Source organism: Mandrillus leucophaeus, unplaced genomic scaffold, assembly GCF_000951045.1.
Source record: "Mandrillus leucophaeus isolate KB7577 unplaced genomic scaffold, Mleu.le_1.0 Scaffold1231, whole genome shotgun sequence".
In the NCBI taxonomy this organism is placed as follows: domain Eukaryota; kingdom Metazoa; phylum Chordata; class Mammalia; order Primates; family Cercopithecidae; genus Mandrillus; species Mandrillus leucophaeus.
Window position 1 is genome coordinate 28,737 of NW_012100666.1, and position 16,274 is coordinate 45,010.

At 39.3% G+C, this 16,274-nt stretch overlaps 1 pseudogene across 1 annotated transcript in view; it reads left to right on the forward strand.

Moving 5' to 3' along the window:
• The first annotated feature begins 1,997 nt into the window (after positions 1-1,997).
• The window catches only part of LOC105533239, a 69,124-nt pseudogene continuing 54,847 nt past the window's right edge, over positions 1,998-16,274 (forward strand). The window contains exon 1 of the transcript XR_001005093.1: positions 1,998-4,860. The product of XR_001005093.1 is annotated as an NEDD4-like E3 ubiquitin-protein ligase WWP1 pseudogene (transcript). The remainder of the gene's footprint in view (positions 4,861-16,274) is intronic.

Genomic DNA, 16,274 nt, shown 5'->3' on the forward strand with positions numbered 1-16,274 from the left:
AAGAAGAAGAAGAAGAAGAAGAAGAAGAAGAAGAAGAAGAAGAAGAAGAAGAAGAAGAAGAAGAAGAAGAAGAAGAAGAAGAAGAAGAAAGGAGAAGGAGAAGGAGAAGGAGAAGGAGAAGAAGGCGACGACATTGGAACTCAAGATTTCTTGAAACTCCTCAAAATGACAAATGATTTGTAAAATGCTTCCAACATTATTCATACTCTGTTCTTCCTATTATGAATAGCTAAAAATGGTTTAATAAATAAAAAGTAATACATTTTAAAGCACTTACAAATAAGTAAATCCTATAGCAAATATTCAAACTCTGATAAACACCAATGAACATTAATGATTTATATTTAAGCAACATGACATTCAAATCTTGTAGCAAGATTAATAGCACTACACAGAATCACATGGAAAATGCCAATCTAAGGACTTACTTTCTTGCTACACTTGTTATTTCTTGGAACACCACTGGTAGGATTTATAGAAAGTATACTGCGTATTTGAAGTTATTAATTTTTTTATTTGTAAGCATAGCTCACTGTTAGTAGCACATAGGGCCACAAATTTACACTTACACCATGACAACAGCTACAAATAAAATGGCCTGATTAACTCCACCCAGCCCTTGTCTCATTTCCAGATATGTCAGTCTTAATTTCTGACTCCGTGAGTAAATATTTTCTGCATCTGCTCTTACGTGACCACAATAGATCCCCTTCTCTATGTTGATAGTTAAGCTTTAATTACAATATTTTATGAAAAACACTGAGCAGAGTGGAAAATGCATTTCTTAGGGCCCACTACTCTGTTTGGAAATTATAAGACAAGTGTTTATCAATGTGAGTTAGACTCACACACCACTTACTTATCAACTGCTATGCAATGGATATGATGATCAATGCCAATGGTTCAGTGGTCACGTCTTAGATCAGAGAAAATGAAATCAAAACCCACTCTCTTTTCATTCCTAGTAATATATTTCAAGACCAGCCTCAGCAACATAGAGAAAGCCCATCTCTACAAAAATTAGCCAGGTGTAGGGGTGCAAGTCTATAGTCCCAGCTACTCAGAAGGCAGAGGTGGGAGCATTACTTGAGCCCCGGAGTTTGAGGCTGCGCTGAACGGTAATTGCACTACGGCACTTCCAGCTTGGGTGACAGAGTAAGACCCTGTCTCAAAAATAAATAAATAGGCCGGGTGCAGTGGGTCGCGCCTGTAATCCTAGCACGTTGGGAGGCCAAGGCAGGCGGATCACCTGAGGTCAGGAGTTTGAGACAAGCCTAGTCAACATGGCGAAATCCTGTCTCTACTAAAAATACAAAAATTAGCCAGATGAGGTGGCAGGTGCCTGTAATCCAGCTACTAGGGAGGCTCAAGTAATCCTCCCGCCTCAGCCACCTAAAGTGCTGAGATTATAGGTGTGAACCACCGCGCCTGGCTTCCAGTGGAATTTAAATGCATAATGATTTGATATAAATTTTCATTCGTATAAAAATATACAAGCTAGTCTTCCATGTTGCCCAGAGCAGAACTTGTTTCTGTAACAATTTATAGGAAAACATCATGAATCCCAAAGCCTTTGATACTCTGCAGGTAAAAGAGGAATTGTGCCTATTCCTTACGTCAGGAGCTCATTTAAGTACAGATGGAATAGTGTGACATACAAGTGGACCACAAACACAGCATCGCTAATTATCAGAAAAATGTAAATCAGGGCCAGGGTTGGGGGGCGGTGGGGAGAGTCAGGTGTCTGCGAGCTCTGCGTGCGGGCTCTGAGTGGCTGCAGCCGCCGCGCCTGCCACGAGCCGGTGATCTTGGGCGCGGAAGGGCGAGGGCGCCCTCTGCAGGAGGAGTTGCCGCTGCCGTGGCCGCCCCGCTGCCGGGAGCCGACGGCTTCGCGCCGGCGTTGTCAACTCCTTGAAACAAGGAATCATGTCTTACTCATCTTTGTATCCCCAGTGTCTAGCAGTTCCTGATACATAGTTTTAGCTGAATTTTGGGACATGGCCACTGCTTCACCAAGGTCTGATACTAGTAATAATCACACTGGAAGGTTGCAGTTACGGGTAACTGTTTCTAGCGCCAAACTTAAAAGAACAAAGAACTGGTTCGAAACAGCAATATATACATAAATAGTTGTAGATGGAGAAATTAGGAAAACAGCAAAATCCAGTAGTTCTTCTAATCCAAACTGGGATGAACAGCTAACTGTAAATGTTACGCCACAGACTACGTTGGAATTTCGAGTTTGGAGTCATCATGCTTTAAAAGCAGATGCTTTATTAGGAAATGCAACGATAGATTTGAAACACAACAGAAAATTGGAAAGAGTCAAAGAATAATTGAAACTTTCCTTGGAAAACAAGAATGGCACAGCACAAACTGGTGAATTGATGGTTGTGCTTGATGGACTGGTGATTGAGCAAGAAAATATAACAAACTGTAACTCATCTCCAACCATAGAAATACAGCAAAATGGTGATGCCTTACGTGAACATGGAGAGCCTTCAGCAAGGACAACTGCCAGGTTGGCTGTTGAAGGCACAAATGGAATAGATAATCATGTACCTACAAGCACTCTAGTGCAAAACTCATGTTGCTCGTATGTAGTTAATGGAGACAATATACCTTCATCTCCATCTCAGGTTGCTGCCAGACCCAAAAATACATCACCTCCAAAACCACTCACATCTGAGCCTGCCAATAACACTGTTAATAGAGAATCATCCTCATTTGCACCAACTGATAATGCTTCTGTCACGGGTATTCCAGCAGTGTCTGAAGAAAATGCCTTGTCTCCAAATTGCACTAGTACTACCACTGAAGATCCTCCAGTTCAAGAAATACTGACTTCCTCAGAAAACAATGAATGTATTCCTTCTACCAGTGCAGAATTGGGATCTGAATCTAGAAGTGTATTAGACCCTGACACCTCTAATTCTGGAAGTAGTTCTGCTTTTGAAGCAGCCAAATCAAGGCAGCCAGATGGGTGTATAGGTCGTTTGTGACAGGAATCTGGGAATGCCAACACAGAAACGTTGCCATCAGGGTGGAAACAAAGAAAAGATCCTCATGGTAGAACCTATTATGTGGATCATAATACTCGAACTATCACATGGGAGAGACCACAACCTTTACCTTCAGGCTGGGAAAGAAGAGTTGATGATCGTGAAAGAGTTTATTATGTGGATCATAGCACCAGAACAACAACGTGGCAGCGGGCTACCATGGAATCGGTCCAAAATTTTGAACAGTGGCAATCTCAGCAGAACCAATTGCAGGGAGCTATGCAACAGTTTAACCAACGATACCTCTATTCAGCTTCAATGTTAGCTGCAGAAAATGACCCTTATGGACCTTTGCCACCAGGCTGGGAAAAAACAGTGGATTCAACAGACAGGGTTTACTTTGTGAATCACAACACAGAAACAACCCAGTGGAAAGATCCAAGATCTCAAGGCTTACAGATTGAAGAACCTCCGCCAGAAGGCTGGGAAATTAGACGTACTCATGAAGGTGTGAGGTACTTTGTTGATCATAATGCAAGAACAACAACATTCAAAGATCCTCGCAATGGGAAGTCACCTGTAACTAAAGGTGGTCCACAAATTGCTTTTGAACGCAGCTTTAGATGGAAACTTGCTCACTTCTGTTATTTATGCCAGTCTAATGCACTACCCAGTCATGTAAAGATCAATCTGTCCCAGCAGACGTTGTTTGAAGATTCCTTCCAGCAGCTTATGGCATTAAAACCCGCTGACTTGAGGAGGCGCTTATATGTAATATTTAGAGGAGAAGAAGGACTTGATTATGGTGGTCTAGTGAGAGGATAGTTTTTCTTGCTTTCGCATGAAGTTTTGAACCCAATGTATTGCTCATTTGAGTATGCGGGGAAGAACAACTATTGTCTGCAGATAAATCCAGCATCAGCCATTAATCCAGACCATCTTTCGTACTTCTGTTTCATTGGTAGTTTTATTGCCATGGCACTATTTTATGGAAAGTTTATCGATACTGGTTTCTCTTTACCATTCTACAAGCGTATGTTAAGTAAAAAACTTACTATTAAGGATTTGGAATCTATTGATACTGAATTTTATAGCTCCCTTATCTGGATAAGAGATAGCAACATTGAAGAATGTGGCTTAGAAATGTACTTTTCTGTTGACATGGAGATTTGGGGAACAGTTACTTCACATGACCTGAAGTTGGGAGTTTCCAATATTCTGGTGACTGAGGAGAACAAAGATGAATATATTGGTTTAATGACAGAATGGCATTTTTCTCGAGGAGTACGAGAATAGACCACACTTTCCTTGATGGTTTTAATGAAGTTCTTCCTCATCAGTGGCTACAGTACTTCGATGAAAAAGAATTAGAGGTTACGTTGTATGGCATGCAGGACGCTGACTTGGCAGATCGGCAGAGAAATAATGTTTATCGACATTACACAAGAAACAGCAAGCAAATCATTTGGTTTTGGCAGTTCGTGAAAGAGACAGACAATGAAGTAAGAATGCTACTTCATCACTGGAACCTGCTGTTTATCTCTAGGAGGATTTGCTGAGCTCATAGGAAGTCATGGGCCTCAAAAGTTTTGCATTGAAAAAGTTGGCAAAGACACTTGGTTGCCAAGAAGCCATATGTGTTTTAATCGCTTGGATCTACCACCATATAAGAGTTATAAACAACGAAAGGAAAAACTTCTTCTTTTTGCAATAGAAGAGACAGGGATTTGGACAAGAAGGAATGTGGCTTCTTGTTTTGGAGGAGCTATTGCATTTAAATATCCCAGCCAAGAAAAATTGCACAGAGAGCGTATACAAGCTGTTCGTTCTGTACAGTGAATTTTCTGAACCTCTCAAAGTATGTTTTCCGTTCTTCCACAGAAACATGCAAAACATATTTCATCCTTTTCTACTTTATTTATTGTTCTCGTGAAATGACTGACCAGGAAAAAGATCATCCTCAAATTCTGAAGCAAGTGAGAGACTTTATTAAAAATACATATATAGTATATAAGCATATATGATAGTGGCTCTAGTTTTACAGAGCTCCAAGTGCATTAAACATGACAGCTGTTCGTTCATAAAGATCTGGATTTGCTTTACCTTATTAATATTATCTAGCGGGAAAAGTGCAAATCGCTCCATGTTCTTCTCTCCCTTATGTAACATCTCCTGAGGGTGTTTAGTCGCACGGCTGTTCAGGAAGGTATTAAGGGCTTAGACCAAATCTTACTTTAAGTATGTTTTTAAAAAAAATGCTGCCGGCTTTTCTGAAGACAGGTGCTTGAACCTGTCAGTTTGTTTTAAATAAATACAATAGTTGAAAATTTTTCTCTGTTGTATCAGTAATATTGTCAAAGTAATGTATAAAACCATAACTTTTACATGAAAGTCATATACTAGATCCGATCCTATTTAGTTTATTATCGAAATTGGAAGGATTCATTGAGCAGCATAGAAGTGTGTTTACGTGTTACTTTGAGATGCTAGGTATTTGTGGAATTAAAAAGAATCAGGCACTGTTGTACTTTGTTTTTAAATCTGTGATTTTTTTCAAATTTAATTCATAATAAATGGATGCAATTTCATACTTAGGAACATATAAAAGGTAGTGTGAACTCTGCCACTTTTTTTGTGTTCAAAGTTGTGGTTTTATGAAACCAGATGGATTGAAGAGTTACATAAGCATTTGAATGCTCTAATATGAGGCTAATGATTTCCTGTTAGTGTTTGAACATCTTCATTCCTCTCAAATTCATAACAGTTCTATTTATCTGAATTAAATAAGCATATAAAAAATGACATTTATCAGCCTCTGGAATTCAATGCTGTTCTTTCCTTACGTTTACATCTTTGCAAGGCAGAGATGAGCTGAAGCTTCCATTCTGTAGGTATTCCATAACATCTTATGGTGCTTGGAGGCTTGCAGGAAAGATTAACCGCCAACAAACAACATAGGTAGATATCACAAAGCAGTAAAAAGGATAAAAACAATACATTTGGTAGAATCAAAGTACTTATGGATGCATAGAATATTGACTCAATGGGAAGAACTGAAAACTGGAATAAATTGTAGTGTCTTCTGTTCCAAAAATGAGGAAGATTACCCCTTCCTTTCTTTTTCTTACTTAATATTTCAGATAGATACTTCACATAACTCAGCATAATTCATCAATTCCATATTGGAATAAAATTAGTCCATACCTGAATTCTCATTTCCCTTTTGGATCAGAACAACAACAACAAACTGTAATAGCTAAATTTTTCAAATAATAGTACCAAAGCAGGGGAAATTACACTGATATAGACACATGTATATCATGCTGGCAGTGTTTTAAATACATTCCATAGTTTTTGGAAATAACTTTTTTATCACATATTTGTGTAGTATTTTCAATTATTTTTCTTGGCTTTATAAGTCATATTTTGTTGAAATTAATAAGGCATTTACTAGTGGGACTAGTCAAAGATGCTGAGATGGTATCAGTTACTGATAAGTAATCTATCTCATCATTTTATATAAACAGAGCAATTTCAATGGAAAACTATTAGGAGATCTAAGCCTGATAGTTTTTGTAGTAAATTTTGTTTGTGAAATTTTCAACTTCTAATTGTCTAACTTATTTTAAAATTTACAAAATAGTTTCAAGAAAAAGACCAAATCTTAATACATCTCTATAGTACTTAACTGAATTAGAAACCCAGCAGAAATAAAGTACAAGATTTCATGATATTATTATACGGCTGTGTTCTTTCAAATTAGTCCTGAAACAAAAGGAAAGAATTTTCCTCCACTCTCATTAGCTGCCCTGTCTGCCTACCTCTGACCTTCGCTGGTGACCTGCAGTTCTGGCTGGAAAGGGAGAAAAATAGATAGAAATTTTCACTTCAGGGCTGGTCCTTATAAAATTTGTCTTTCTGTGCCTCTCAGCAGCTAGCTTGCTTGCTCTCTCTCTTTCCTCTTTTTCTTTCTCTCTTTATTTTTTCCTTCCTTCCTTCCTTCCTTCCTCCTTTCTTTCTTTTCCTTTCCTTTCCTTCTTTTCCTTTCCTTTTCTTTTCCTTCTTTCTTTTCTTTCTTTCTCTCTTTCTTTCTTTCCTTTTCTTTTCTTTCTTCCTCTGTCCTTCCTTCCACCTTTTCTCTCTGTTTCTCTCTCCTTCCTTCTTTCCTTCCTTCCTTCCTCCTTCGTTCCTTCCTCCTTCCTTCCTTTCTCTCTCTGTCTCTCTTTCCTCTCTTTCTTTCGTTCATTTGTTCGTTCGTTTGTCACTGTCACCTAGGCTGAACTGCAGTGGAACAATCATAGCTCACTGCATCTTCGACCTCCCAGGCTCAAGTGATCCTCCTGCCTCAGCCTCCCAAGTGGCAGGGACTACAGGCATGCACTATCACATTCGGCTAATTTTCTTTTTCTTTTTCATTTTGTGTGTGTGTGTGTGTATGTGCGTGTGTGTGTGTGGAGATAGGGTCTCACTATGTTGCCTAGGCTGGTCTTGAACTCCTGGCCTCAAGCAATTCTCCTGCCTCATCCTCCCCAAGTGCTGAGATTACAGGCATGAGTCGGTGTGTTTGGCCAGCATATTTTATTTTCTTAAAAGAGGCTCATATCTTTAATTCCCACAAGAACTTGAACTCATTGTTAATGATATCCTAAGTTGGGTCAGGCAGAAAACTTCATACTATAGCAGATCACACCCAAGGAAAGTCCTGATGAGAAGCTCAGTTCCACCAACTACTTTTGGCAAGTCCTATCACCTTTCTAGGATCAGAGTGCTCATCTCTAAGATTGGGAGGAGGGTGGCTGGCTCATCAATTCTAAACCTCATTTCCCCTGTAACACACGTAACAGGTGATCATATCTATGAACAAAAAACACCCACTGAGGAAACCCAAAACATTTCCGGAGATATAAAGCCAAGAGCAAGTAGATTTTTTTTTTTTATGTTCTTGACAGTTTTGTTTTAACATAATGTGAGGGGTTATATAACATTTCACTGAGAGCCAAATAAAAGAACAGCAAATGAATTTCATTTCCTTCTAGTAAAGTAGTATAACGGTTTATGTAGACAAGTTTGGTTTGACATGGCTTTCCAAAAAGCGTTTATGAGCTTATAAGTAAATAAAATTGCTATTTATTTCACAAGGAAAAAAATAGGCCTAACTAAATTCTTATTTTTTTCTTAATTTTTAAAATTTTTCTGGGTACATAGTTGGTGTATATATTTATGGGGTACATGAGATGTTTTGATACATGCATGCAGTGTGACATAAGCACATCATGAAAAATAGGGTATCCATCCCCTCAAGCGCTTACCCTTTGAGTTACAAACAATTCAACTGTACTCTTTAAGTTATTGTAAATAAATTCTTAAATTTAAAAAAAATGAATTTTGATATTTTAATATTCTCTACCCCAAGATAAACTAAATTGAGCAGATTTCTTTACGTGCTGGCATATTCAATATTGTGATATGTGTGACTTTTTTCTTTTCTTTTTCTTTTTTTTGAGACGGAGTTCCACTCTGTTGCCCAGGCTGGAGTGCAGTGGCGATCTCGGCTCACCGCAAGCTCCGTCTCCCAGGTTCACGCCATTCTCCTGCCTCAGGCTCCCTAGTAGCTGGGACTACAGGCGTCCACCACCACGCCCGGCTAATTTTTGTATTTTTAGTAGAAATGGGGTTTCACCATGTTGGTCAAGCTGTCCTCGATCTCCTGACCTCGTGATCCACCCGCCTCAGCCACCCAAAGTGCTGGTATTACAGGCGTGAGCCACCGCCCCTGGCCCCTTTTCTTTTTTTTCTTTCTTTTTTTTTTTTTTTTTTTTTTTTTGAGAGAGGGAGTCTTGCTCTGTCGCCCAGGCTGGAGTGCAGTGGTGCAATCTCGGCTCACTGCAACCTCTGGTTCAAGCGATTCTCCTGCCCCAGCCTGGGATTACAGGCTCCCGCCACCACACCTGGCTAATTTGTGTATTTTTAGTAGAGATGGGGTTTCACCATGTTGGTCAGGCTGGTCTCAAACTGCTGACCTCAAGTGATCCACCCGCCTCCGTCTCTCAAAGTGCTAGGACTACTGGCCTGAGCCCCTGAGACAAGCCGTGACTTTATTTATTTATTTTTTTTGAGACGGAGTCTGGCTCTGTCGCCCAGGCTGGAGTTCAGTGGCGCGACCTCGGCTCACTGCAAGCTCCGCCTCCTGGGTTCACGCCATTCTCCTGCCTCAGCCTCCCGAGTAGCTGGGACTACAGGCGCCGCCACCACGCCTGGCTAATTTTTGTTGTATTTTTAGTAGAGACAGGGTTTCACCGTGTTAGCCAGGATGGTCTCAATCTCCTGACCTCGTGATCTGCCTGGGATTACAGCCTCCCAAAGTGCTGGAATTACAGGCATGAGCCACCCACCACGCCCGGCCAAGGCCATGACTTTCTAATAGGATAATCGAGCACACAGCAGGTACTCCCTGGATCAGCGTCCTGAGACAACAGTTTGGGAAAAGCTTGTGCAGTGCTGAGAACCCGAGATTTGGAGCTAGAGACCTGTGGCTTGGTCCTAATTCTGCCACTCACTGTGTGATCTTCCACAAATCACCTGACTTCTGAAGTTTCAGCTTTATCATATGTAATCACTGATAATTACACTGTACCTCTAGGGATTGTAGTGAAACAAAAGAAGCTAGTAATTTCTTAATGACTAACATATTGTTGTTGGATGATAAATGCTGTCATTAGGACCTTTTCTTACTAGTTTTCACTAGAAAGACAGACTCTTATTTCTACTATAAATAGACCCAGCCTGATACCACATCTGAAATATCTTCCTACTGATCTGGGATCATGAAAATGTTTTCAGTACTAAATGTTTAATTCCATTTAATGAGCACATATTAACCACTTCCTTTATACTATGAAATACACGATATAAGAATAAGACATCATTTTAGCCTTTGAATTTCTTATAATCCAATTGCCACAATTTACTCTGCAGTCTTAATTTAAACTTCTCAATGCTAATGCAAAAGTTATATTAATTTTACCCCACCTTTTTTTAGGGAATTCTTATTTAAATATATACAATGAAGATACGGCTAAATAATATAGACCGGCATTTGCACCAACATTCTACAGAATTTGTGACTTCATTTAGGAAAGGGGATAAGCATGCTTTTAAAGTTTTCAGTATTGTCTTAATTACTTGGGGAAAGTATAATCAGCTTTAAAACAACAAGGAAAGGATAAATTGTACTGCAAACAGGAAAAAAATAAATGTAAGAAAGAAAAGTAAGGGAAGCAGCTCATTGTTTTTATTGAGAAAAGTTGTAAATGCATGTTTCATTTTGGTTTAATTGAGAGTTAGCAATATTTCATCTTTTTAATATATTTTGACAAAAGTTGTGTATGTTTATGATGTATAACACGAAGTTTTGATATATGTATACATTGTGGAATGGCCAATTCAAGCTAATTAACATACATATTATTTTACTTTTTTGTGGTGAAAATACTTAAAATCTACCCTCTTAGCAATTTCAAGTATACAATACATTGTTAACTATAGCCATCATGTTTTACAACAAACTTTGGGTCTAACTGAAACTTTACACCTTTGACCATCTCTAAACCCCCTCCAAGGCCCCTTGAAACCACCATTCTAGTCTCTGTCTAGTATCTGGTCTATGAGTCTGACAATTCTACATATAAGGGAGACCACGTGGTATTTCTTTCTGTGTCTGACATTTCCCTTAACATAATATTCTCTAGGTTTATCCTTGTTGTTGCAAATGACAGGATTTTATTATTTTTGAAAGCTAAATAATATCCCATTGTGTATCTATACCACGTTTTCTTTGTCCTGTCATCCACTGATAGATACATTCTAATACTTAAGTTGGTCCCTTAGCTTGGCTATGGTGAATAATGCCACAGTGAACATGAGAGTGCAGCTACTAATTTCATTTGGTGGAATTGCTGGATCATATGGTAGTTCTAGTTTTAACTTTTTGAGCAACCTTCACATTGTTTTTCATAATGGCTGTACTAATTAACATTTCCATCAGCAGTGCAGAAGGGTTCCCTTTTCTCCACATCCTCACCAACATTTGTTATCATTTGTCTTTTTGATAATAGACATGCGAACAGGTATGAGATGATATCTCATTGCAGTTTTGGTTTGCATTTCCCTGATGATTAGTGATGTTGAGCATTTTGTCATATACTTATTGGTTGTTTGTATGTATTCTTTTGAGAAATGTGGATTCAAATCCTTTCCCCATTTTTTAATCAGGTTATTTGTTTTTTTATTATTGAGTTGTTCGAGTTCCTTATATATTATCTTTCAATCTCTCAAAATACATTGTTGAAATGTACTCACCTATTTTTGGACTATGATCGACTGCAGGTAACTAAACCATAGAAAGCAAAACTGCAGCAGATAAGGAGGGACTACTGTATTCAATAATGAAGAATTGAAAGCTTTTCTTCTAAGATCAGGACCAAGCAAGGATGTCCACTCCTGCCACTTTTATTCAACATAATACTGGAAATCCTAGGCAGAGCAATTAAGTAAGAAAAAGAAATATGTGACATCCAGGCCAGGAATGGTGGAAGCCAGGTGAGGTGGTTCACACATATAATCCCAGCACTTTGGGGGGCCAAGACAGGTGGATCATTTGAAGTCAAGAGTTTGAGACCAGCCTGGCCAACATGGCGAAATCTCATCTCTACTAAAAATACAAAAATTAGCTGGGTGTGGTAGTGTATGCCTGTAGTCCCCGCTACTGGGAAGGCTGAGACAGGAGAATCACCTGAACCTGGGAGGTGGAGGTTGCAGTGAACTGAGATCATGCCACTGCACTCCAGCCTGGGCGACAGAGCGAGACTCCATCTCAACAATAAATAAATAAATAAATAAATAAATAAATAAATAAATATTTTAAAAAGTTAAATTGTCTCTGTAGATGACATGGTTTTATGTATAGAAAACCCTTAAATCTCCACCAAAAAAACTGTTAGAGCTGATAAGGGAGTTTAGTACAGTTTCAGGATACAAAGATTAACATAAAAAAGCAGCACTTCTAGATACTAACAAACTATTTGAAAAAAGAGAATAATTTCATAATACCAAAAGAAAAAAAAAAACCCCTTAGGAATAAATTTAACAAGAAGGTGAAAGATTGAAACCTATAAAACAGTGATGAAAGAAATTTTAAAAGACACAAATAATTGAAATGGTATCCCTTGTCCATGGATTAGAAGAATTAATAATGTGAAAATATCCACGCTACTCAAAGTAATAGAGAGATTCAATACAATCCCTATGAAAATTCCAATGACATTTTTCACAGAAATATAAAAACAATCCTAAAAGTCATATGGAACCACAAAAGACTCTGAATAGCCAAACCATTCTTGCGCCAATAGAACAAAGCCAGAACAACACACTGTGTGATTTCAAACTCTACTATAAAGCTATAAGAATCAAAATAGCATGATGCTGGCATAAAAACAGACACATAGACCCAATGGAACCAATCCAGACCAATCCAGAAATATTTCATCTTGAAAATATTAACTTTTGGCCAGGCGCGGTGGCTTACGCCTGTAATCCCAGCACTTTGGGAGGCTGAGGCGGGCAGATCATGAGGTCAAGAGATTGAGACCATCCTGGCCAACATGGTGAAAACCCATCTCTACTAAAAATACAAAACTTAGCTAGGCATGGTGGTGTGTTCCTGTAGTCCCAGCTACTTGGGAGGCTGAGGAGGGAGAATCACATGAACCCGGGAGGCAGGGGTTGCAGTGAGAGGAGATTGCACCACTGCACTCCAGCCTGGCAACGGAATGAGACTCCATCTCAATAATAAATAAATAAGATAAAATAACAAAATATTAACTTTTATGAAACACCCTATTACACAGGGGAGAAATAAGAAATACTAATTGAGCTTTTCTAAAATTATAGAATATATCATGGATATTAGACACTCAAATACTTATGTTAAATCAAGGTTGGAACCGGAAAGACCAATAAGATATGTGTGAACTCAAGAGTTGCTACTGGCATAAAAATTGATACACTGTTTCTAGCAATATATAGCAAGAACCCTAAAAAAGTTCGTAGCTTCAATTTTATAATCCCAATATTGGAAATTTAAAGAATAAAAGCTTTATTTATATACCTTTGTAAAACAGTGGCATTTGTAAGAGCAAAGCCCTTGAAACAATCTGATTGTGTAGCAGCTACACAATGGCTGATTAAATGACAGGTGTCATGAGGAAATTTGTGCAACCACTAACAACACAAATACAAGATTGTAGAAGAGTGAATGCAAAGCTATCTTAAGTACAAACAAGTGTAAAGTGATTATGACTAGGCAAAGCCAATGTATGCATGTATACAACTGAAGAAGGCATGTGGAGATATAAGTAATTCTTTACTGTGAAAGCATTTGTTTATTTTTAACAGCTTAGTGAGATATAATTTACATGCCATAAAATTCATCTGGTTGAAGTATGCTAGTCAATGGTTTTAAGTACATATATGGAATGCTTATTTTTAAAAATGGCTTAAACTTCTTTATTTTTACTTATTTTTAATTTTTATTTTTTTTATTTTTTTGGTGAGACAGGGTCTCACTCTCTCACCCAGACAGGAGTGCATTGGTGCGATCTTGGCTTATCACAACCTTTGCCTCACAGGCTCAAGTGATTCTCCTGCCTCAGCCTCCCGAGTAGCTGGGATTACAGGTGTATGCCCCTACAACCCAGCTAATTTGCAGATTTTTAGTAGAGACAAGGTTTCACCATGTTGACCAGGCTGGTCTCCAACCCCTGACGGCAAATGATCCACCCAAAGTGCTGCAGTGCTGGAATTACAGGCATGAGCCACTGCGCCCAGCCAACTTTTCTTTTTCTTTTTTTCTTTCTTTTCTTTTCTTTTCTTTTTTTTTTTTTTGAGACAGACTCTCCCTCTGTTGCGAATGCTGGAGTGCAGTGGCGCGATCTCGGTTCACTGCAACTTCTGCCTCCTGGGTTCAAGCAGTTCTCCTGCCTCAGCCTCCTGAATAGCTGGGATTACAGGCACGCACCACCACACCTGGCTAAGTTTTTATTTTTTTAGTAGAGACGGGGTTTCACCATGTTGTTCAGGCTGATCTGGAATTCCTGACCTCGTGATCCGCCCACCTCAGCCTCCCAAAGTGCTGGGATTACAGGAAAGAGCCACCGCACCCGGCCCCCGACTTTTCTTTCAAGATGAGGGAAGAGATCAGTAGATCTAATTGCCTGGTACAAGGAGGACTCATATTTTAATTTGTTTAAGCTCTACTGAAAAATTATTGCTACTGTATCCATGTAGTGAACATAATTCCAAATAATATGTTTGGACCTAATATCCGAATAGGTATCAAGGCAGTCCAACAAGATTTTTTTTTCTTTTAATCTGAGTCCATTACTGGCAGTAAATTTCCTCTTTATTTCCCAGCTCACATAAGGTTTGTATTCACTCCCAACTGGTCCCAGCAAGTTTAAATCCACTATATCTAATGTCACTTCTGGAGCCTACAGTCTCTCATACATTCTGCTTTGGTAGGAAGAAGGAAACAACATGATATAGTTGGTTTTATCTGAAGAAGAAATGTGGAATGATGACAAACACACAGGCGTTGGATTTAGACTTGGATTTGAACTCAAGCTCTGCTATTTGTTATGTACTCTGAGGCTTATCTGCCCCAGTTACCTCATCTATAAAACAGGGCTAACGTCGCTTATTTGCAGGGTGGTAATGGACCTGATAAATGCTAAGCACTTAGCACACTAGCTGGAATGTTGGTGAGGCTCCTTCCCTAGAGTAACGACTGTGATGATAAATCCCTGATTAATTACCCCAGAGCCACACACACTGAAGCTTTGTTTCCCAGACCACACCAACCATGAGAAAACCAAATAGAGGCATGAGTTACAATTAAAGAATTATTTCCGCACCCCTCCCATTTTCCTGGGACTCTCACTGCGGCAAACACCATTGCAGAACAGAGGGGATGCTCTACACACCTCCTGCTTGGTTGTCTGTGCGTGTCCACAGAGCTGTCCTGCATCAACAGAGCCGCCCCTACTCATCTTCCTCTAGCACTGATGACCTGTCTCACCAAAGTGCCATTCTCATCTTAAGTATAGGGTTCTGCTTTTTCCCATTCATAACTTTTGGAAAACTTCAAAAGATGGTCTTATTCCTTGGGGGAATAACCCAGCCACACCAGCTGTGATTACAGAATAAAGTTAAACTTCTCTACTGGCTTGGCAGGAGCCTCACCAACCTACTTGCTGGACATTTCCACACCTGCACACATACACATCTGCTTAAACTATACCCCAAACATTTCTGAGACTTTCCCAAAGTATCTTGGTTATAAACCCCTCAGGTTCTTTCGACAGAATTCCTGTAACTAGGTGTGCATATGTATGTGTGTGAGTGTGTGTGTGTTTTCTTCTTAGATGTGAACTCAAACATTTTTTTTTTCTGCTCTAAAGAGGTTTGGCAAGGTTTTGAGCATTGAGAGCGTGAGCTTCACTTTTGCCAAAAAAAAAAAAAAAAAAAAAAAGAAAAAAAAAAAAAAAAAAAGGAAAGGAAAAAAGTTGAGGACTTTGTTTTCAAAAACCTAGAATGGGCCGGGCACAGTGGCTCACACTTGTAATCCTAGCACTTTGGGAAACTGATGTGGGTGAATTGCTTGAGCCCAGGAGTTTGAGACCAGCCTGCTAAACATGGCAAAACTCCATCTCTTCAAAAAATACAAATAATAATAATAATAATAATAACTGGGTGTGGTGGTGCATGCCTGTAGTCCCAACTCCTTGGGAGGCTGAGGTGGGAGGATAACCTGAACTCAGAAGGTCAAGGTTGCAGTGAGCCAAAATCGTGCCACTGCACTCCAGCCTGGGCAACAAACAGAATGAGACCCTGTGTCAATAAATAAATAAACAAAAAATAACAATGACAAAAAACTAGAATGGAATCGAGGAGCTGGGTTGTTTGAAAAGGTCAGGGTTCCCAGGGTTGAGACGGAAAGGAGTGGCCTGGACTTGAGGAAGGGGAGTGGTGGAAATCTTTTTGCATGACCTCAATGTGGTGCAGCTATGCGGGCATCCCCTATGTGAGAACAGGCAGTGGGGGTTTCCCAGTTCGCACACAGGGGATGCCTGCATAGTTGCAGCACATTTAGGTTCCTGATTGTAAAGCTTAGTGTAGAATGCATTGTTCAGTTTGGAAAATGAACATTTTCACTGT